This window comes from Equus asinus, chromosome 4, assembly GCF_041296235.1.
Source record: "Equus asinus isolate D_3611 breed Donkey chromosome 4, EquAss-T2T_v2, whole genome shotgun sequence".
In the NCBI taxonomy this organism is placed as follows: Eukaryota; Metazoa; Chordata; class Mammalia; order Perissodactyla; family Equidae; genus Equus; species Equus asinus.
The window spans coordinates 12,371,820-12,396,645 of NC_091793.1; the positions used below are offsets into that span (position 1 = coordinate 12,371,820).

General features: G+C 40.8%; 1 protein-coding gene across 8 annotated transcripts in view; it reads right to left on the reverse strand.

Moving 5' to 3' along the window:
- Positions 1 to 24,826, reverse strand: part of PPP6R2 (protein phosphatase 6 regulatory subunit 2) — a 100,490-nt gene that overhangs the window by 60,567 nt on the left and 15,097 nt on the right. For 5 of the 8 annotated variants that reach the window (XM_070506654.1, XM_014864524.3, XM_070506657.1 and 2 more), the window contains exon 2: positions 12,256 to 12,385. The exons of 1 other annotated variant lie outside the window; for it this stretch is intronic. The gene's annotated coding sequence lies outside the window, so the exon portion shown is untranslated. Of the gene's footprint in view, positions 1 to 12,255; positions 12,390 to 24,826 lie in introns of those variants that run through there. 2 more of the 8 variants (XM_070506653.1, XM_070506659.1) reach the window with 2 other exon arrangements.

Here is a 24,826-nt window from a genome sequence, read left to right on the forward strand (position 1 = left end):
CACAATCCCTGACTTCAAAATGTACTACAAAGCCATAGCGATCAAACCAGCACGGCACTGGTACAGAAACAGACACACAGATCAATGGAACAGAACTGAAAGCCCAGAAATAAAAACGCACATCTACGGACAGCTAATCTTCGACAGAGGTGCCAAGAACATACAATGGAGAAAAGACAGTCTCTTCAATAAATGGTGTTGGGAAAACTGGACAGCCACATGCAAAAGAATGAAAGTAGACCATTATCTCACGCCATACACAAAAATAAACTCAAAATGGACCAAAGACTTGAAGATAAGTGCCGAAACCATAAAACTCCTGGAAGATAATATAGGTAGTACACTCTTTGACATTGAACTTATTAAAAGGATCTTTTCGAATACCATGTCTTCTCTGACAAGGGAAACAAAAGAAAAATAAACAAGCGGGAGTTCATCAGACTGAAGAGCTTCTGCAAGGCAAAAGAAACTGGATCAAAACAAAAAGACAACCCACCAAATGGGAGAAAATATTTGCAAATCATGTGTCTGACAAGGGGTTAATCTCCATAATATATAAGGAATTCACACAACTGAACAATAACAGAACAAACAGCCTGAGCAAAAAATGGGCAGAGGATACGAACGGACGTTTTTCCAAAGAAGATATACAGAGGGCCAATAGACACATGAAAAGATGTTGAACATCACTAATCATCAGGGAAATGCAAATCAAAACTACACTAAGATACCACCTTACGCCTGTTAAAATGGCTATAATCACTAAGACTAAAAATAACAAATGCTGGAGAGGGTGTGGAGAAAAGGGAGCCCTCATACACTGCTGGTGGGAATGCAAACTGGTGCAGCCACTATGGAAAACAGTATGGAGATTCCTCAAAAAACTAAAACTAGAAAGACCATACGACCCAGCTATCCCATACTGGGTATCTACTCATCAACTTGAAATCAACAATCCAAAGTAACATATGCACCCCTATGTTCACTGAAGCACTATTCACAATAGCCAAGACATGGGAACAATCCAGGTGCCCATCGACTGATGATTGGATAAAGAAGAGGTGGTATGTATATACAATGGACTACTACTCAGCCATAAAAAAGACAAAATCATCCCATTTGCAACAACACGGAAGGACTTGGAGGGAATTACGTTAAGCGAAAAAAGCCAGACTGAGAAAGACAAACACTAGATGATTTCATTCATATGTGGAATATGAACAAACACATGGACAAACAAAACAGTTCAGTGTTTACGAGGGGAAGGGGAGTGAGAGGTGGGCACAGCGGGTGAAGGGGAGCACCTACGCGGTGACGGTCAGGAAATAATGTACAACTGAAATCTCACATTGATGTAAACTATCATGAACTCAATTAAAAAAAAAGACTGATAAAAACAAGTGTTGGGGAGGATCTCGAGAAACTGGAGCCCTCATATATTGCTGGTGAGAATGCATACTGGTACAGTTGCTTTGAAAAAATAGTCTGGCAGATCTTCAAATGATTAAACATAGAGTTACCTTATGAGCTAGCAATTCCACTCCTAGGATTATACACAAGAAAAATGAAAATGTACATGCACACAGAAACTTGCACACTAATGTTCACCAAAGCATTGATTAATAAAAGCCAGAAAGTGGATACAACCCAAATGTCAATCAAGGGATGAACGGATTAAGAGGATGTGGTATGTCCACACAATGAAATATTATTCTGTAATCAAAAGGAATGAAGTACTAGGGGCAGCCTGGTGGTGCAGTGGTAAAGTTCGCATGTTTTGCTTCGGCAGCCCAGGGTTCACCGGTTCGGATCCTGGGTACAGACCTACTCACTGCTTATCAAGCCATGCTGTGGCAGGCATCCCAAGTATAAAGTAGAGGAAGATGGGTACAGATGTTAGCTCAAGGCCAGTCTTCCTCAAAAAAAAAAAGGAATGAAGTACTAATAGGTACTGAAAGCTGTACGAACCTGGAAAATGTTATGCTAAGTGAAAGAAGTCAGTCATGAAAGACCACATAGCATATGATGTCACTTACATGAAACATGCAGAAGAGACAAATCTATAGAGACAGAATGCAGGTTAGTAGTTGCCAGAGGCAGGGTGAATGGGAGGGCCAGGGGAAAGGGGGATAACTGATGAAGGGTACAAGGTTTCTTTTTGGGGTGATGAAAGTATCCTAAAATTAATCGTAGGGATGGTGGTACAACTCTGGGAATACACTAAAATCTACTGAACTGTACAGTTTAAACAGGTGAATTTTATGGTGTGTGAATTCTATCTCAAGAAAACTGTTACAAGAAATCCTAGGGAGGGCCCAGTGGCTAGTGGTTAAGTTTGGCATGCTCCACTTCAGTGGCCCAGGCTCACAGGTTGGATCCCAAGCATGGACCTACACCACTTGTCAGCCATGCTGTGGCAGCAACCCACATACAAAGTAAAGGAAGACTGGCACAGATGTTAGCTCAGGGCTAATCTTCCTCAGGCAAAAAGAGAGGAAGATTGGCAACAGATGGTAGCTCAGGGTAAATCTTCCTCAGCAAAAAAAAAGAAAAAAGAAAAAAAGAAATCCTATGTGTCTGAAACTAAATGAATATCCCTTAAAAACCCTTAAGTTAGGAAAGCACTTAAGAAATATTTGCAATTGAACAATAACAAAAAAATTACATGTCAAAATTTGGGAGACTCAGCTCTAAGGAGTACTTTAGAAAAGAGTGTATAGTTTTAAGCATGTTTATCAGGAAATAAGAACAGTGAAAACTAAACAAACTGAGCAACTAACCCAGGAAGTTAGAAAAGAACACTGAAATAAACCAAAAGGAGAAATATAATAACTTGAATCAATGAAATAAGAAATCTAAAACGTGAGATTAACTAAACTAAAACCTGATTCTCTGAAAAAATAATTAAATACATATTCTCACTTCACAGCTGTTGGACTGGTCAGATCATCACAAGTGTTGGCAGGACAGGTGGCAGGAGGAACCTCACACGTTCCTGACAGGAAAGGAGACAGGCCGCTGCTCTGTGGCACCCACAACAGCACTCAGTGAAGCCACCTATGTCCATCCACTGCCCAGCAATCCCCCTCCTACCTACATATCCCTAAGAAATTGGAAGATCATACGAGGCGGCAGCGGAGGAAGCAAGTGCATGGAATATCACATACATTAGAGCCAGCGACTAGACGGACACACAGCAACACTGACGGATCTTAAAGGATGGGGCTGAATGAAAAAACATAAGAAACAGAATCAGGCCCACAATACAATCCGTCTATTTAATTTAAAATACAAGCACACCAAACAACAACATGTGTTTACAGGAATACAGACACAGAACAGGGTACACACTAACCACACCACAGTAATTGTCTATAGGGAGGGGATGGAGATTCAAGGAATTACAAAAACAAGGGGCCCTGTCCAGACCACGCAGGAGGATGAGGCCACCTGAGCCTGAGAGCACGCTCCCAAAAAAGGGAGGGAGGTAACAAGAATGGTGTGCTTCTGTGAACCAGCTCGGGCATTTCCAGTGGAAAGGAAGCCCAGCTCCCAGCAGGATTTACCTTAGGGCAGCCAGGCCCTGATCAGCAGTGAGCGGTCATTCAGCATGTTCCCCAGAAACCACAGAGGTCCCAGTTCAAACCTCCACGCCAGCTCTGTTCCTAGGTGGCTGGGACTTTTGTTTGTTTGGTTTTGCTTTTCATGTTTTCTTGTATTTTGAACTTACCTTGGGAAATTTCATACATGCCTAACAGTAGAGAGAACAGTACAATGAACCCTTGTGTGCCCCTTCCTCAGCCTCAACATCCATCAATTCAAGGCCCATCTCTCCCACTCAGACTGTCTCCCACCTGGACCATTTGGAAGAGACCAGACATCATCCCATTTCACTGCCCAGGCTCAATGAAATATCTGTCCAGTTATTATTAACTTTGCCGTTAAGTCTGTCCAGATATCTACGAGGCTCCCTTCATGAAGCAGTTGGTTTGTTTTTCCCACATGAGCAGCACAGGCAGTATCCCACTGGCAGTACTGCTCAGACACACCGAGATGTCCGCTGCACTATCGATGCTGCTGTGTAACGCCAGCACAGCAAACAGAGGCCTGGTGCGCAGAGGCCAGCCCACTGGCCACAGGTTCTTTCATGGTAGGGATAGGTCCTATGTTTTATGTACTCCATCACAGACTAAACACAGAACAAGTCTTGTACAATAAAACCACCTACTCACTAAATCAAGTCCCAAGGGGCCTGTCTGTAGAAGTCAGCCCAGCTCAATAGTTCTAAGACACTGGGATTTTGTAGACCAGTAATTTTTTTTTAATTTAGAAAACTAACAAAGTGTAGCCAACTTTTTAACTTTGCCAAGCAAGGAGGAAGGAAGGAGGGAAAGAGAGAAAAAAAGAAAAGGAGACACACAAGACAAAAGGAAAAGAGATGACCTATTATCCACAATTTCCTTAATTTCAGAAAACAGTGACTCTTTTTTAAATATCAAAAAAAGGAAAGCCGTAATCTCAGGATTGAGGATAATGTCTCATTTTGAAAAAATATAGTTTTAAGAAAAACTTACCTCATTACACTTATTTTGCTCATCTCACCAATATTACAGACCAACATTTGAGAACCTCTATTTACACTACCATTGGTACTCGAGATAAAACTAGGTTACTCTGAAAATCATTAGACTGACAATTTGCCTCATTAGCACATATCAGTACATTTGCTACGTCATTAAATTTAAAAATCTCTGTATAACAATGCTTCTGTCAGTTACCCGTGTATTTCAAGAAATACTTAAAAATGATCGCATCAGTGGCATCCTCTAAAGAGTTCATTCCAATGGCATTGGTTTGGCTGCAGCTAATCTCACCGACAAAGGAACTGGTGTAAACTAATTCTAGAACTTTCTCTCAGATAATACGGAATGCTTCTTTTCCAAACGTTTCTCATATCCCAGCAACTATATGCTACCCTCCACAGAGACGCTAGCATCTTCTTAGTTGGCCCTTATCTATAAGGAAGGCTGTAATTTTCCTTCCCTAGATGACCCAAGACCTACCACTGACAGCATCTTTAAAACAAATAAGTAGCTCATGAATCTGCTTGTTGACTTGAGATGTTGCTGGTTATATCTGGAGTATCAACCCAGCACAAGGATTCCAGTCAAATCCTGACAATGCACTCCACAATCTATCTGGAATGCCAAGCAAGGTATCACCAACATCTTCTAGACTCTTATTCAACAGACAAGTGAAAGAAACTTGAAATTCTGCTTCTTTACTTACTTTTTCACGGCAGCATTAGCAACAGACAGAAGGTAGATTCCAAAGAGAAATGCTGCCCATATGATCACATAGTTCCATGAACAGAGCCTTTCAAAAAAGAACATTCTGTGGTAGAGACTGTTGCTAAGAGAAAATCAGAATCTGAAATGCATCCTATGACCTGTCTGGCCACAAATCGGACTTTTTGTTATTTTATTATATTTTTTAAATTTATTTAGTTTGGTGAAGAAGATTGGCCCTGAGCCAAAATCTGTGCCAATCTCCTCTATGTTTTTTAAAGATTTATGATCAGAGTCCTGGCTCTGCTGTGGCCAGTTACATGACCACTTGCGCCTTGGTTTCCTCATCTGTAACTGGGAACAACGAGCCTCGCTGTCTCATGGAGCTGCTGTGCAGGTTAACTGACTTGCACCCCAAGAGCCTGGAACTGGCACATTTTATCCTCAAAAACCCTAAAAAGACCCTTCGCTGCAAAGAAGAGAAGGAAACAGAGACAAGGTCACCTTGCTGCAGAGGTTGGGCTCCATGGTGGCCGAAGCCACAGGCACCATTCACAAGAACTGACGGAGCAACCTCTCCCAAGCCCACCTTCAGTGACATCACACTGGTAGCTTAAATTGGATGATGGAAGTATTCGCACTACGGAAATGGACAAATGCCACAAACCAGGAAGTTTTTTTACTCTCCCGGAGAGCTAGCTGTTAAACATTTACTGACACATCACTGGAATTCTATTTGTCCTAAAAAAAATGGCAATATGAGTCCATGGAGAGCAATGAATGTTTGTATAATCAATTAAAGAACAAACGAGACCCACTGAGTCCACTGAGGGGAAAAAAGACCAAAAAGAAGGTCTAATTTTAAAAAGGGGGTGGTAGGGGAGGAACAGATGAAGAAAAATCCAAAATCAGAAGTGAAGAAATAAACAAACATAAAAGTAAATTAAAATGATTATAAAAGAACACTTTACACAAGGTTATGCTAATGCATTCCAAGAAAGTTTGAACTATCTGATACTGTTGGAAACACATCCTCCAAGACCCACGCAGATGCAGAACCAGCCTCTCAGAAAAGGGCCAGGCTCCTCAGGATGCAACGCTCTGAGGGGTCCACCGGGATAACCAGTGGGTGTGCCTGTCCCCAGCACAGACTGTGAGCTCCTTTAGGACAGAAGCTGCCTCTCTCAGTCCCTCGTATTCCAGGGTCATATCTCTAGGCCTGACACATGGCTGGCATCCTCTATGGGTTCACTGAATCAACCGCCAAAAGAACTTGAAAGAAGTCCTTAAAGGCTGACTACCTGAGACACATGGGGTGCAGGGGAAGAGCAGGGCAGGGAGCTGGACAGATGGGAGCACAAGGCCTGGGCCTGCACCTCCCAGCTGAGGGACCTAACAGCTGTGGGAGATTCTACTTGGCCCTAATTTTCACTCTCCCCTTCTTCAAGAGCAATAGAGTTTAGTTGGGTACCTGGCCACCCTCCTTAACCCTAACTTTCCCAGCCTCCCTTGCAGCCAGCTAGTCGTGTGACTGAACTCTAGGCAAAAGGATGGGCATGGGTTGGAACCTCAAGGCCTTACTGAGTTGAGCTCCTTCTGGACTTTCTGCCAACTGGGAGAGGGCAAGACCTAGAGTAATCCTTCCAACTCCAGAGTGAAAGCCCCGGGTGAGGAAGGCCACTACCAGACCTGCCTGTCAGCTGAGAGAGGTACCTCTACCTCGTTTAAGCCACTGTTCTTTGGGACATCTTTGTTGCAGCAGCTCAGGCTGTACCTTAAGATAATCAGAGCACACTTCTTAACCTCCACGAGCTCTTGCTTTTTCACCTGTAAAATGATCATATTTTCTTCAAAAAGTTATGGGAGGAGGGCCGGCCCCATGGCCGAGTGGTTAAGTTCAGGTGCTCTGCACTGGGGGCCCGGGGTTTCGCCAGTTCGGATCCTGGGCACAGACATGGCACCGCTCATTAGGCCAAGCTGAGGCAGCGTCCCACAGGCCACAACTAGAAGGACCCACAACTAAAATATACAACTATGTACTGGGGGGATTTGGGGAGAAAAAGCAAAAAAGAAAGAAAGTTATAGGAGCTAAGTAACATGCCTGACAGATAGCATGTGGTCAACAAACATCTGAATTATTATAAGCTCAATGACTGTTCATTATCTCCCTTTTTTAAATTAGTTTCAATATTTACCCTCTCATTTCCTGGTGGCGGGAACAACAGCCCTATGTGGCTGCTTGTCTTCAACACAGCAAGAAAGGAGAAGGCCAAGAAGGCTGTGTGCTGTTGATTCCCCTGCTTGAAGAGGGAGGCCCAGGGGACCCCCGAGAGCAAGAAGTAGGGGCCCTCACAGTGCAGGCCTGGGCTTGATGCTGCCTGGTACTCCTTCCTGACCACCACTTACTCACCAAAGAGAAGCAATCTTTCTCTACTATCATCAGATGCTCTTCTGATGGTTTGGTTTAGAGTTGATATTTGAGAAAATGTGGGCAACAAAAAAAAAACAAAACACACAAACTAAACAAAGGTGCAGTCAATCCTTTCTACAAACAGCAGAATGAGCCTTCCAAAGGGACTCATGATGAAAGAGCATGCTATTAATAATGAGACCAGGACCACAGGCAAAACCCAGACTGATGGGCACCCTACCAATACGAAGAACACGAGCATTTCAGGCTTTCAAAACGATGACTCAACAAGATCTTATGCACAAGGAATGAACTGGAATTCTTCAAAAATGTCTTGAGTATTCACAGACCCTTTCATTTTCATATAATCTTATTTACGTTTTTGTTGAGGAAGATTAGCCCTGAGCTAACATCTGTTGCCAATCTTTCTCTTTTGTTGCTTGAGGAAGATTAGCCCTAAGCTAACATCTGTGCCAGTCTTCCTCCACTTTATATATAGGTCACTGCCATACCATGGCTGACGAGTGGTATAAGTCCATGCCCGGGAACTGATCCCACAAACCTGGGCCACTGAAGTGGAGCACACTGAACTTAACCACTATGCCACAGGGCCGGCCCCATTTTCATATAATTATTTAAAGTCAGCTTGTCAATTCTACCCTCCCGACCGCCATCCCCCTATACCACCTCTTGGGTTTTTGATTGATATTATGATGAATTTCTAGTTCAGTTTGGGGAGAACTGGCATATTTACAACAATGAATTTTCCAATCCAAAACCAGGGCATATCTGTCCATTTACTCAAGTCTTCTTTAGTTTCTCTCGAAATTTATAGTGCTCTCCATAGAGGTTTTACACATCTTCTTTAGATTTATTCCTAGATAGTTTTTATTTATAATGCTACTATACACACAACTTTTTAATTGCAATGTGTTTGTTGATGTTATATGATAATTTATTTTTATAAGTTGATTGTGTATCCAGCAACTTGTTAAGTGATTATTGATTTGATTAAATTATTTGTAGATTGTTTTGGACTTTCTACATATACAATCATATCATCAATGAATGATAACAGTTTTGCTTCTTTCATTCAAATTCTTTTATCTTTTTTCTCCACTTTTCTGATTTATTGGGCTGGCTAAAACCTCTATTACTATCCTTAATACAACTGGTCAGAGTAAGCACCCCTGTCTTCCTCCCAATTTCACAAAGAAAGCTTTCAATATATCATCAGTATAAGGGTTGCTAAAAGTTTTTTTATAAGAATAAAAGAAGTCGTACTACTTTCTCCCTACTACTGTGGAAGTTGTACACTGTTCCTATTCTTACAGTGGTTCTTTAGAACTTGTAAGTTGTACGCTTATTAAAATCTACAGTTAATCAGTATCTTTACCCAATCCCAGTTATTATACAGACTTTGGAATGTTTTACCTCCATTTACCCTCCTTCTCAACTTAGAATTAGAAATTAGCAATTGTTTAGTCTCAGGGCAGTGAAGATATTGTTCCACTGGCTCTGACTTCCACTGCTACACTTGGAAAATCAGCTGGCAGTCTAAGTACTGTTCGGATGACACTAATCTGTCTTATTTCTCTGGTTTAACATCTCTCTTTGTCTTTGGTGCTCTGTAGTTTTACTCTTTCACAACCAGCTGTAAATTTTCTTTTATTTTATCCTGTTTATGATTCATTTGTCTTCTTGAATCTGCAGATTGGTATTTTCACAATTCTTGAAAATCTTCAGCCTTTTATCTTTTCAAATAATACATCTGCCCCCGTTCTCTCCTTTCTCCTTAAAACACACCAATTAAACATGTGCTAGAGACTCTCCCTCTATCTTCCATGCCACCTGACCTCAACTCTATATTTGCCATCATTTTTTCTATGCTTCATTCTGGGTGATTTCTCCTGTCCTGTTTCCTGGTTCACTGATTTTCTCTTCACTGTATAAAATTTGATATTAAACCCATATGATGAATTCTTAATATGGGATATTGTATTCTTTATTTCTAGCAGTTCTATTTGGTTCTTTTACAAATATTCTAGATCACCTTTTATAGTTTCCTACAGGTGTTTTTATTTCTTTAAATATTTCTTTAAAAAGAAAGAGCATGCAGGGGCCAGCCCCGTGGCCGAGTGGTTAAGTTTGCGCTCTCCGCTGCAGCGGCCCAGGGTGTCACCGGTTCAGATCCTGGGCATGGACATGGCACCGCTCATCAGGCCACGCTGAGGCGGCATTTCACATGCCACAGCTAGAGGGACCCACAACTAAAAATGTACAGCTATGTACCAGGGGCTTTGGGGAGAAAAGGAAAAATAAAATCTTTAAAAAAAAGAAGAAGAAAGAAAGAGTACGCTTGTTTCATAGTCTAATTCCAAAATCTGAAGTTTTAGAGAGTCTGTTTCTACTGGTTTTTCACTCACGGTGCTTTATTTCCTTGTGTGCTTGGTCAGTTTTGTCTGTGTAGTAATCATTGTCCTTAAAAAACGCCTGTGGGGATATTTTGCATCTTAGGATGAAGGTAACTTCCTCCACAGAGGTTTTATGTCTGCTTCTGCAGAATGCCTGAAGGCACGACCAAACCATAAAACCTTCAACTAAATTCACACTTGATTTCCCTGAACTACAGGCAATGTGACCTGGGCTCAAATCTGCACAAAGGCTAATGCATGGCCACAAGTTTTTCCCCCTTTTTTTCCTGCTACATTTAGTATAAAAACAACCAGGTGGGGGCAGGGATGGAGTGAGGCAGGTTTGCTTCTAGCTCATACTTACTCTGAGGAGACAGCCCTTCAGAGCCCCATTTAATATGGGAAGGGTCTCCTTTAGGCTCTGAGAGGACTAGAGATCTTAACTACTGTTCTTCTTATCCTACGAGTCCTCTAAAATCAAAGTCCCACTTTGTCCAGATCAGCAAATGCTTTCAGGATAACGGCAGAGTCCATCCTACAGTGTTTAAATTACCTTTCTGGGTTCTTACTTTCTGTTATATTTTGGTCTAGAGCTTCCTTGCTATACTGTTAGTTCTCTGATCTTTTTTAATCTGACAATTTTACTTGTTTTTCATAATGGGTCGAGGGGGAGGACAGAGGGTAGTCCAAATAAACTAGCCTAACATTTATCAAATATATAAGACATTGACGTTTTTCTTGCAAAATATATCTGATACACAATTCTACACTAAAATTTATATTCTCTCATCACTATGAGGAATTATTCTACTCTCTATTGGCTTTTATTCATGCTGAGACATCTACTGTCAACCTAACAGATGTTCCTTTGTAGGTAATCTATCTCTTACCTCTAGTTGAAGATGTTTTTGTCTTTGGTGCTATACAATTTGAGTGTATGAGTGTGAGTTTCTTTGTATTTATACCACTTGGGACATAGCGTGCTTCCTAAATCTAGGGGTTTATATCTTATATTGGTTTCCAAAAAGTCAAAGCTATTAATCCTTTGAATAATGCCTCTCCTCCATTTTCCCTATTTTTCCATCCTTGGATTCCAACTGCACATTTACTGCACATTTTCTTCTATTCTCCATTTTCTCTTAATCACAATTTCCATCTCCCATCTGTCAGTGCTGAATGGTGGATAATTTCTTCAGATATATATCCTTACTCACCAATTCTGTCTTCAACCATACTTAATCTGTTTAATCCACATATATTGAGTTTTTAATTTCAACATTTTTTTCATTTCTCAAAGTTCCTCTTGGATCATTTTGACACTTTACTTTTCATTACTAACTTTTACTCTATTTCATATTTCTTCAAACATTTCATATATTATTATATATACTGGATCTGATTATTCAATATCTGCAGGCCTTGGGGCATCTAATTATGCCAGCTCCTTCTCACAGTGGTGTGTGCATGTGTGTGCATGTGTATTCTGATTCTAAGTTCAAGCCTGCTTAAACTTAATCTATAGAAATCATGAGGGCCCACACTGAGTATGCTTTCCTCTGCAGAGGATTTACATTTTCTTCAGCAAGGAGCCAAAGAGTGCTATCATAATGCTCACTGTTCCTTTTTCTCTTCTTTTTCTCTTTTGGCCTTTGGAGAGTTATCTTACTTTTTAATGCACCAAAGTGCTCACAAGAAATTATACTCACTGTAATTTATCCAGCATCTACTTAGATTGCAACGGGAGAGCCTGTTAGGAGCATCTAACACTGCTGGGAGCACAAGCCCTCTCTCCTTTTTTCATCTTCTACATGGAGTATGAGTTCTGGATGGCAACCATGACAGTTTGTGTGCCCTATCTCACGTGTTCCCCCAGTGAGACAGGGCATATACTTCATGACAAGCACGTGGCTGTCCTCATTTTATTTGGATTACATTTTGGCTTGGAGAGACCAAGTAATTTTTCCACAACACAGCATCTTAAAACCAGACACAGGAGGCTCAAAAAAACAACCAAAAGACGACAGACTGCATGCACACCTCCAAAACTAAATTTTTTTGCTGTCATGCATCTTTGAACTTCTACTTATACAGTATACTTGAAAAATTACACAATAAAGCAGAATCAGAAATGAAATTACCTTACCTTCTGTTGAAGCTTCTTGTTTAAATTTTGAATTCAGGCAAAATATTTAAAAAATTATGTTTTTTTCTTGGAGTATATGCAACTTTAAGAAAAATTTTTTCATTCAGTGGAAGATTTATAATCTCTTCATCTGAAAAATAAGGGGAAAAAATATATTTTCTCAGACCATTTCATGATTAAGGAACTAAAAAATCCCTTGTCTTTGCTTGTTCTAGAGAGATGGTACTGATGACATACACTCATTTTATGTCTGGTTAACTAGCTCAGTGGTTGGAATGTCACACTAAGAAATTAAAGGACATGAGAAGGATCTCTATAAAGTTGTCTACTTTCATAACTATATACTACCACCACTAAGAAACACAACTTGTAGAGGAAAAGCACTCAAAAGTGCTCCAACTGTGATCTCTAAATACCATTTCCAAATAAAGTGACCAGCGTTTCTTGGTGAAATGACTGATTCCAAGGTCTGCAGCAAAAAACAAGGACAAGTAGAACCTGGGACTGTTCATTTTGTATTTATTTGCATGAAGTCACAATTGTACCTTTTGAAAATTATACTTTAGCAATAGAGATGGGTGACTATTCTAGAATATAAGAGACTTAAGAGACATACACATCAAATGTAATATTTAGATCTCGTTTTGGTCCAATGAGAACAAATAAACTAGAAAAAGATATTTTTGAAGCTCTTGGGGAAACCTGAAGATGGACTGGTACTGGATGATATTAAGGAATTACAGTGAATTCTCTTAGTTTTAATAATGACATGGTGGCTATGTTTTTAAAAATAAGAACTGTCCTTATCTGTTAGAGAGAAAAAGTGAAGTATTCATGGTTAAATGACATTATTTCTGGGATTCACTTTTAAAATACTCCACCAAAAAACAAAAACCAAACAAATTTTTTAAATGTGAGAGAGAAAAGGACAGATAAAAAAAAATTGGCCAAGTGTTAATCACTGTTGAAGCTGGGTGATGAGTACCTGGGTGTTCATTATTATGTTTACTCTATGTTTGTGTCTTTTAAAGTTTCATATAATAATCAAACAAAAAAAGGCAATCAGAAGTGTGCTAGTAAGTCAGAAATATATCAGTGTTATCATCTTCTAAAACAGGTACATCTTTTTACATCTAACATTTCATATTTAAAATTATTTAAAGCTAAATAATTCAAAATTGGCTTTTTAGCACTTTATACACAGTTTTCAAAATAAAGAAGTATTTCTAAAAGGCTGACCTCAGGCCTGTTTATTCTGACTTTGAACCGATGCTTTTATAGCATACGTCTTCTTGATAAATTCTACTTAGTGTGAGCTAGAGGAACAGTGGGCACCTGTAGCCCCAAATAGCTGGTACATCATGAAGGACACACAGTCGAGGAATGAGCGATCCCTTCTGCTTAATGGGCACATATCCTGAGTATCCACCCGCCACCCTCATACTTCCTGGCAACATCACCCTCTCCCACAACCTCCCAATGCAGGGTACAAGCCTCTGTCACCTATGTCCTCCAGCTCAGATTTACCCTACCCTCAGGATCTCATTCTACAGCCCTGGGTTTTTCTATGGAACCATTCTCCCAAGCTTACACCCATCTCTTTCCCTAAACACATGAATTCCCTTGAGGTTTACCCAGGAAAAGGCCACCTCTGCTGTCCCATCCAGGCATCCCAACTAGAAAGGGGGTCAGCATTCTTGTAGGTCCCATGGATATTTTCTAGGCCACTTTATACCTTCATTCAGAAACCTCTGTTTTTAATGCTTTGGCTTCTGGCCAAAATGAAATAACAGGGACCAGATTTAACTTCCTACATGCAATAACTAAAAAAAAGCTTAAAATATATGAAATGGTTCTCAAGACACTCAATATCAGGGAATGAGGATCAGTGATCTCTGATAGAAGAGAAACAAGACAAGCCCTTTAATTACCCAGCTTTCTGCCTGAAAAGTAGTTCAGGGCCATAGCAGAAGACCCGGATGGAGTCCAGCAGGCTCATGAGTTGAAGAAGCAGAGCTGGGAGACCAGGGAGGCCAAGGTGCTAGAGTTCACAGGACAAGTACTGAAGGGGACAGAGTTGCCCAGAGAACGCTGAAGATCTGCAGTCTCCAGCTAAGTACTGAGCAGCACATGTATGTGAGGAAGGTGTGCAAGCCAGGGAAAGCATCACTCAAAAGGATTAGCGGGAACAATCCTCAAAGTTCACACAGGGCCAGCAAGAGTTACTCTTCCTCTTCCCAGTCCCAATGGAAAACTTCATAATTGTCGGGGCATTGGACAAAGTACTCAGAAGACTTCTTCTATTTTATATGTGGGACGCCTACTACAGCATGGCGTGCCAAGTCGTGCCATGTCCACACCCAGAACCCGAATTGGTGAACCCTGGGCTGCCAAGAAGCAGAACATGTGAACCTAACCGCTGGGCCACTGGGCCGGCCCCCCGTCCTCCTCTATTTTATATGTGGGACGACTGGCACAACATGGCTTGATAAGCAGTGCACAGATCCAGGCCCGGGATCCAGGCTGGTGAACTCCAGCCTGCGTAAGTGGAGCATGGGAACTTAACCACTACGCCACGGGGCCAGCCCCTCTCCAACTGTTTTAAGCTCAACTTTACTATTATTTTGTTTAGCCTAAATTTTTTGTGTTTATTTGAGTTCACGATACTTTAAATCATTGTGACATTTCACTTGTAAACTATTTACTTACCGTCACCGCATAGGTGCTCCCCTTCACCCGCTGTGCCCACCTCTCACTCCCCTTCCCCTCGTAAACACTGAACTGTTTTGTTTGTCCATGTGTTTGTTCATATTCCACATATGAATGAAATCATCTAGTGTTTGTCTTTCTCAGTCTGGCTTTTTTCGCTTAACGTAATTCCCTCCAAGTCCTTCCGTGTTGTTGCAAATGGGATGATTTTGTCTTTTTTATGGCTGAGTAGTAGTCCATTGTATATACATACCACCTCTTCTTTATCCAATCATCAGTCGATGGGCACCTGGATTGTTCCCATGTCTTGGCTATTGTGAATAGTGCTTCAGTGAACATAGGGGTGCATATGTTACTTTGGATTGTTGATTTCAAGTTGATGAGTAGATACCCAGTATGGGATAGCTGGGTCGTATGGTCTTTCTAGTTTTAGTTTTTTGAGGAATCTCCATACTGTTTTCCATAGTGGCTGCACCAGTTTGCATTCCCACCAGCAGTGTATGAGGGCTCCCTTTTCTCCACACCCTCTCCAGCATTTGTTATTTTTAGTCTTAGTGATTATAGCCATTTTAACAGGCGTAAGGTGGTATCTTAGTGTAGTTTTGATTTGCATTTCCCTGATGATTAGTGATGTTCAACATCTTTTCATGTGTCTATTGGCCCTCTGTATATCTTCTTTGGAAAAACGTCCGTTCGTATCCTCTGCCCATTTTTTGCTCAGGCTGTTTGTTCTGTTATTGTTCAGTTGTGTGAATTCCTTATATATTATGGAGATTAACCCCTTGTCAGACACATGATTTGCAAATATTTTCTCCCATTTGGTGGGTTGTCTTTTTGTTTTGATCCAGTTTCTTTTGCCTTGCAGAAGCTCTTCAGTCTGATGAACTCCCGCTTGTTTATTTTTCTTTTGTTTCCCTTGTCAGAGAAGACATGGTATTCGAAAAGATCCTTTTAATAAGTTCAATGTCAAAGAGTGTACTACCTATATTATCTTCCAGGAGTTTTATGGTTTCGGCACTTATCTTCAAGTCTTTGGTCCATTTTGAGTTTATTTTTGTGTATGGCGTGAGATAATGGTCTACTTTCATTCTTTTGCATGTGGCTGTCCAGTTTTCCCAACACCATTTATTGAAGAGACTGTCTTTTCTCCATTGTATGTTCTTGGCACCTCTGTCGAAGATTAGCTGTCCGTAGATGTGCGTTTTTATTTCTGGGCTTTCAGTTCTGTTCCATTGATCTGTGTGTCTGTTTCTGTACCAGTGCCGTGCTGGTTTGATCGCTATGGCTTTGTAGTACATTTTGAAGTCAGGGATTGTGATGCCTCCAGCTTTGTTCTTTTTTCTCAGTATTGCTTTAGCAATTCGGGATCTTTGGTTGCCCCATATGAATTTTAGGATTCTTTGTTCTATTTCCATGAAGAATGTCACTGGGATTCTGATTGGGATCGCACTGAATGTGTAGATTGCTTTGGGTAGCATGGACATTTTAACTATGTTTATTCTTCCAATCCACGTGCATGGCATCTCTTTCCATCTCTTTATGTTGTTATCTATTTCTGTCAATAATGTCTTATAGTTTTGATGGTATAAGTCCTTCACCTCCTTCGTTAAATTTATTCCTAGGTACTTTATTCTTTTAGTGGCGATCGTAAATGGAACTGTATTCTTGAGTTCTCTGTTAGTTCGTTATTAGAGTACAGAAATGCAACTGATCTTTTTGTAAGTTGATTTTGTATCCCACAACTTGACTGTAGTTGTCAGTTATTTCTAATAGTTTTCCAACGGATTCTTTAGGGTTTTCTATACATAAGATCACGTCGTCTGCAAACAGGGAGAGTTTCACTTCTTCACTCCCTATTTGGATTCCTTTTATTCCTTTCTCTTGCCTAATTGCTCTTGCCAAAACCTCCAGTACTATGTTGAATAAGAGTGGTGATAGTGGGCATCCTTATCTTGTTCCTATTCTCAGAGGGATGGTGTTCAGTTTTTGCCAATTGAGTATGATGTTGGCTGTGGGTTTGTCATATACGGCCTTCATTATGTTGAGGTAATTTCCTTCTATCCCCATTTTGTTGAGAGTTTTTGTCATAAATGGCTGTTGGATCTTGTCAAGTGCTTTCTCTGTGTCTATTGAGATGATCATGTGGTTTTTGCTTTTTTTAAAGATTTTATTTTTCGTTTTTCTCCCCAAAGCCCCCCGGTACACAGTTGTATATTTTCAGTTGTGGGTCCTTCCAGTTGTGGCATGTGGGGTGCCGCCTCAGCATGGCTTAATGAGTGGTGCCATGTCCGTGCCCAGGATCCGAACCGGTGAAACCCTGGGCCACTGAAGCGGAGCGTGCGAAGTTAACCACTTGGCCATGGGGCCGGCCCCGATCGTGTGGTTTTTATTCCTCAATTTGTTGATGTGGTATATCACACTGATGGATTTGCGGATGTTGAACCATTCCTGTGTCCCTGGTATAAATCCCACTTGGTCGTGATGTATGATCTTTTTGATGTGTTCCTGTATTCAGGTTGCCAATATTTTGTTGAGGATTTTTGTATCTATGTTCATCAGCGATATTGGCCAGTAGTTTTCCTTTATTGTGTCGTCCTTGTCAGGCTTTGGTATCAGAGTGATGTTGGCCTTGTGAAATGTCTTAGGAAGTCTTCCATCTTCCCTAATTTTTTGGAATAGCTTGAGAAGGATAGGTATTAAATCCTCTCTGAATGTTTGGCGGAATTCCCCAGGGAAGCCATCCGGTCCTGGGCTTTTATTCTTTGAGATGCTTTTGATTACTGTTTCAATCCCTTTCCTTGAGATTGGTCTATTCAGATTATCTGTTTCTTCTTGATTCAGCTTTGGGAGGTTGTAAGAGTCTAAGAATTTATCCATTACCTCTAGATTATCCATTTTGTTGGCATATAGTTTTTCCTAGTATTCTCTTACAATCTTGTATTTCTGCGGTATCCGCTCTTATTTCCCCTCTTTCATTTCTAATTTTGTTTATCTGTCTTTTTTTCCTTATAAGTCTGGCTAGGGGTTTGTCGATTTTATTTATCTTCTCAAAGAACCAGCTCTTTGTTTCATTGATCCTTTCTACTGCCTTTTTTGTTTCAATCGCATTTATTTCTGCTCTGGTTTTTATTATTTCTCTCCTTCTGCTGACTTTGGGCTTTGTTTGTTCTTCTTTTTCTGATTCAGTTAGGTGCAATTTGAGGTTGCTTATTTGGGATTTTTCTTGTTCGTTAAGGTGAGCCTTATTGCAATGAATTTCCCTCTTAATATGGCTTTTGCTGCATCCCATATGAGTTGGTATGGTGTGTTTTCATTTTCATTTGTCTCCAGATGCTTTTTGATTTCTCCTTTAATTTCTTCACTGATCCATTGCTTGTTCAATAGCATGTTGTTTAGTCTCCACATCTTTGTCCCTTTCTCAGCTTTTTTCTTGTAATTAATTTCTAGCTTCAGGGCACTGTGATCAGAAAAGATGCTTGTTATTATTTCAATCTTCTTAAGTTTATTGAGGCTTGCCTTGTTTCCCAACATATGGTCTATCCTTGAGAATGTTCCATGCGCAGTTGAGAAGAATGTGTATTCTGCTGTTTTTGGATGGAGTGTTCTCTATGTGTCTATTAAGTCCAACTGCTCTAGCTTTTCATTTAATTCCACTGTTTCCTTGTTGATTTTCTGTCTGGATGATCTACCCATTGATGTGAGTGGAGTGTTGAGGTCCCCTAATACTATTGTGCTATTATTAATGTCTCCTTTTAGATTTGTTAATAGTTGCTTTATCTACTTTGGTCCTCCTGTGTTGGGGGAATAGATATTTCTAAGCGTTATTTCTTCTTCACGGAATGTCCCTTTGATCATTATATACTGCCCCTCTTTGTCTCTCTTTCCCTGTCTTGCCTTGAAGTCTACTTTGTCTGATACAAATATTGTGACACCTGCTTTCTTTTGTTTGCCATTAGCTTGGAGTATCGTCTTCCATCCCTTCACTCTGAGCCTCTGTTTGTTGTTGGAGCTGAGACGTGTTTCCTGGAGGCAGCATATTGTTGGGTCTTGTTCTGTAATCCATCTTGCCAGTCTGTGTCTTTTTATTGGAGGATTCAATCCATTTACAGTTAGGGTGATTATCGATGTATGAGGGCTTAATGCTGCCATTTTATCACTCCTTTTCCGCTTCTCCTGCATTTCCTTTGTTTCTCGTCCTGTGTGTTTTAGTCTACCTATTGGATTATGTAGTTTTTTTATGTTGTGTTTGTTTTCTCCTTATTTATTATTTGTGTCTCTGTTCTGCTTTTTTGTTTAGTGGTTACCATGAGATTTGTATTCAGAAGCTCGTGTATAAGATAGTCCATTTTCTGATGGCCTCTCATTTCCTTAGGTTAGACCAATTCAGTCTCTCTCCTCCTCCCCTCCTAAGTGGTTTTTCTCACTGGTGGTGGTGGTCAAAATGACAAGATTATCTTTGTTTTTGATGTTTTCCTTCCATTTGTCGTTAATGCTATACTTGAGTATTTGCTATCCTGCTCCGATTTTGTCTACCTATCTATCTCCTTACTCCGTGCTTTGTAACCCCTTTCTCCGTTTTTTTTTTTTTTTTTTCCAGGTATGAGGGCCTTCTTGAGGATTTCTTGTGTGTGTTGGGGCGGGGGGGGGGGGGGGTGGTTGTCTTGTGGCTACGAACTCCCTTAGCTTTTGTTTATCTGGGAAAGTTTTTTATTTCTCCATCATATCTGAAGGGTATTTTTGCTGGATAGAGTATTCTTGGCTGAAAATTTTTGTCTTTCAAAGACTTGAATGTGTCATTCTATTCTCCCCTGGCCTGTAAGGCTTCTGCAGTGAAGTCCACTGAAAGCCTGATAGGGGTTCCTTTGTAGGTTGTCTTCTTCTGCCTTGCTGCCCTTTGTATTCTTTCTTTGTCATTAATTTCTGCCGGTTTTACTACTATATGCCTTCCAGTACATCTTTTTACATTAACGTATCTAGATCTGGATTCTTCTTCCACATGGATTTCCATCTCTTTCTCTAGGTTTGGGAAGTTCTCTGCTACTATTTCTTTGAACACGCTTTCTGCTTCACTCTCCTTCTCTTCTCCTTCTTGAATACTTATAATTCTTATATTGCATTTCCTAATTGAGTTGGATATGTCTCAGAAACTTTATTCCTTTCTTTTTAGTCTTAGTTCTCTCTCCTCCTCTATCTGGAGCATTTCAACATGTCTATCTTCAATTATGCTGATTCGCTGCTCTCTGGGGTCCACTCGATCGTCCAGGGAATCCATATTTTATCTCATTGATTGTGTCTTTCACGTCTAACATTTCCGATTGATTCTTCTTTACAGTTTTAATCTCTTTTGTGAAGCAGCTCCTGAACTCATTGAATTGTTTCTCTACATTCTCTTTTAACTTGTTGAGTTTTTTGATGATAGCTATTTTGAATTCTTTGTCATTAAGATTACGTATTTCTGGGTACTTGTCATTTTCTCTCTGGTCTGGAGATCTAATATAATGTTTGATATTGCTAGAGGGAGTGGCTCTGTTTTTTTCGCATCCTGGTGTTATCTGGTCGTGATTACCGCCTGTCGCCACTGGGTGGGGGTCAACAGCCACGTATTCTGAGCCTTCTGCCTTTGATGAGATCCCAGGCACTGGAGCAAACTGAGTGGGTGGGGGAGGGGCGCTTTCTCCTGCGTGACCTCGGGGTTTTCTCCCTCTGCTCTTGCTATCTGCTCTCCTGGAGTGTTGGCTTGATAAAGTCACCCCCCACGAAAGCTTTCCCCCCAATAGAGGGCTTCCCTCTAGGCTACAAGGGCCCACCAGGGATCCTTGATGTTCCCGCAAACGAATGTCCACTCCCCTGTTCCTTCCCTCTCGAAGGCCTCCCGTTGTCCTTGATCTCAGTCTCAGGAGAGGAAGCGAATTTTTCTCTTACCCCATTCCACCTCCTCCAAGGAGGGTTCCAGCCTCTCTGTCCTTCATCATATGGCTCTGTGGCTCTCTGATGTCTTTTAAAGATTTTATTTTTTTCCTTCTTCTCCCCAAGCCCCCCAGTACACAGCTGTATATTTTTTTAGTTGTGGGTCCTTCTAGTTGTGGCATGTGGGACGCCACCTCAGCATGGCTTGATGAGCGGTGCCATGTCCGCACCCAGGATCCAAACCAGCAGAACCCTGGGCTGCCAAAGCAGAGCACATGAACTTAACCACTCGCCCTGGGGCCGGTCCCTCTCCAATGTTATTTGTGTCGTGTTTGGATGTCCTCTGTTGGAGTGTGAATAACCTTTTTGTTGTATGTTGGAGGGGAGAGATTACCAGGACAACTCACTCCACCATGATGCTGATGTCACCTCAACTTTATATTTTTGAAAATTATCTATATTGATACAGATAGTTTTAATTCTTTCATTTTAAACATGGTAGACACTATTCCTTTATATGAAGAGGTGTTTTTTACCCATTTCTCTATTGAGGTACTTTTAGGTTGTTTCTGGTTCATCATTTATCACAAACAAGATTGCCCTCAACATTCTGAATATGCATCCTTTTGCATAGTGAGTGTTTCTCACCTTTTATTCGCCTGGAAGTGGAAGGGCTGTGTCACAAGACAGATACTTTCAAGTTTAGTAGCTATTACTCACTTACTCTCCGATGTCCTTTACTAAATCAATGCACACGCCCACATGCTTGCAAAAGTATTCCTCTTTCCCCAATCTGTCTACCCTCGGTATGGTCAGACTTTTTCACATTTGCTATTCTGATGGGACTGAAGTGGAATTCTCATTTAATTTGCATTTCCATTATGATTATCGATGCCCTCCTTCATGCTTACTCAGTTAACAGCCTGGCTAGTCTACACTAGCCAGAAGAATTAGAGCTTGAAATGTGGACCCTAAATAGTTCAGGGTTCTGTTGCAAATCTCATTTATTAATAAGATTTACATAGTTACCAATTTGCTTTAACTTACAACATAGATGCAACTATTTCAAAATAACAGTTACTACTAACAAAAAAACCACTGAATAAATTTCAAAACTATTTTCCTCCTCTTCACTCGAAGTAATTTATTTCCCATCTGATTATGTCATCAACTTGATGTAGTTAGGTTCATTTGTATGTATTTATGTTCAGTTGGGGGGGGGGATTGCTTTTTTGTTATTGTTTTTGGTTTAACTTTGTTTTTTACTTATGTAAAATATTTATATGGTTCTGTGTCAAAACTATATAACAGGTATTCCAGCCCCACAGACCCACCGAACTGAGAGCAGTGGGGCTGAGAGCTGAACAAAGACGCTGGATGTCCTGCAGCCTGGGAGGCACTGGGTTCCAATCCAGGTAGGATGGAGAACCTTGCAGAGCACCCTTGGGCACTGAGCTGGGACATCAGTAAGGCCAAACCTGCAGAGTAAAAGTTATAACCTGAGCAAAGGCCATACCGAAAGACTAAGTTCAAAACCAAAACAAACCCACTCCAACAAACAACAAAACAAAGCTCGACAGGACCAAGATGATCCTCCAGTAATTTAACTATCTGCCAGAACAAAACTCAAGACCACATTCCAAATACCAACGTTAATAAAAAATTATTAGACATATAAAGCAGCATAGGAGCCAGGCCCATGGCTGAGTGATTAAGTTCATACGCTCCACTTCAGTGGCCCAGGGTTTCACCAGTTGGGATCCTGGGTGTGGACGTGGCACTGCTCATCAAGCCATGCTGAGGTGTCACCCCACAGAGCACAACCAGAGGCATTCTCAACTAGAACATACAACTATGTACTGGGGGGGCTTTGGGAAGAGAAGGAAAAAGAATAACAAGACTGGCAACAGATGTTAGCTCAGGTGCCAATCTTTAAAAAACAAAAATTTTAAATAAAGCAGCAGAAAAATGTGACTGACTTTTTTAAATTAAAAAACAGCTATTAAAAACAGATCCCAAGAGGGGCCAGCCTGGGGGCACAGCAGTTAAGTTCGCACATTCTGCTTCAGCAGCCTGGGGTTCGCTCGTTCAGATCCCAGGTGCAGACATGGCACCACTTGTCAAGCCATGCTGTGGCAGGTGTCCCATATATAAAGCAGAGGAAGATGGGCACAGATGTTAGCTCAGGGCCAGTCTTCCTCAGCAAAAAAAGAAGAGGATTGGAGGCAGATGTTAGCTCAGGGCTAATCTTCCTCAAAAAAAAAAAAAAAAAAAAAAAGACCCCAAGATGTCTCAGATGGCAGAATTAGCCGAAACGGACTTTAAAGCAATAATAAATATATTCAAGGACTTAAAGGAAAAGATGATAATAATGAGTGAAAAGAAAGAATCTCTGAGCCAGCCCTGATGGCCTAGTGTTAAAGTTCGGCTCACTCCACTTCAATGGCCTGGGTTCAGTTCCTGGGCACAGAACCACACCACCCATCTGTCAGTAACCATGCTGTGTGGGCAGCTCACATAGAAGAACTAGAATGACCTACAACTAGAATACACAACTACATACTGGGGCTTCGGTGGGGGGTAGGGGGGAAGAGAGGGAGATCGGGGACAGATGTTAGCTCAGGCAAATCTTTCCCAGTAAAAAAAGGCAAGACAGAATCTCAGGAAAGAAATGGAAACTAAGCAGAAAGACAAATGACTATCCTAGAACTGAAAAGTACAATATCTGAGATAAAAATATATAATGGATTGGCAAAAAAAAATTGGAGACTGAAAAAGAAAGTCAGTGAACCTAAGCCAGAGCAACAGAAACCATCCAATCTGAAGAGGCAGAAAATGAACAGAACCTCAGCGACCTGAGGGACAGTATTAAGTGGTCTACCATTCCTGTAACTGAAATTCCACAGGAACATTAGAGAATAGGATACAAAAATTCATGAAGAAATTACAGCCAGAAATTTTCCAAAATTTGCAAAAGAATCTCATAAGAAAGTACCTCACAGAAGTCTTACCCCATCCCTGTCCCCTCATAACGCTCCTTTCCTTTCAATAACTATTTTTATTAATTTTCCGATTTATTGTTTCACTGTAAATATATACTTTTTCTCATATTCCTTCCAACCTTTCTGTACCAAAGGTAACAAAATACAAATACTACCTTGCTTTTTTCATAGAGATCTTCCTTACTCTTTTTTTTTAGTAAACATTTTTACTGACTTTAAATATACTACAGAAAAGTACACAAATCATAAGTGAACAGCTCACTGAATTTTCACAAAATAAACCCATCTATGCAACCACTATTCAGTTCAAGGAACTGGATTACCCGGAAGTACTCCTCATGTCCCCAAAGGTGCAAACCACTGTCCTGACCTGAATCATATCACCAACCACTCCCACTCCTTGTGACAGCTGTACAGTACTCCATTATGCAGACTTACCCCTAGTGAGGGACACGTGGGTTGTTTCTAGTGTTTTGCTATTACAAATAATTCTGCAATGAACAGGCTTCTGCATAAGTCATTTCCTATTTTTGCCAGCATCTCTTTAACACAGATTCTTAGCAGATCTGAGATTGCTGGGTCAAAGGACAGATGCATATATAAATATGCAAGACACAGATAAATCCTCCTCCAGAGGCGCTGTACCATTTTGCATTCCTACTGGCAAGAGTATAGCCAGTTTCAACACAGCCTGGTCAAAAAAACAAATGGTTAAACTTTGGGATTTTTGCCAATACTTAAAGCCAGTCTGCTGAGGACTTAGGGGTTTCTCAGGACACAAGACTTTCAATGCTAAAACTGGGACAGTCCTGGGCAAACCAGGACGGTTGGCCACTCTACCAATATATGGTAAGCAAGAAATGGTATCTCAATATAGTTATCAACCTTCTTTTACTGCTTCTGGATTCTGAGTCACAGTTAGAAAAGCTTTTCCCAATCCCAGGTTATAAAGA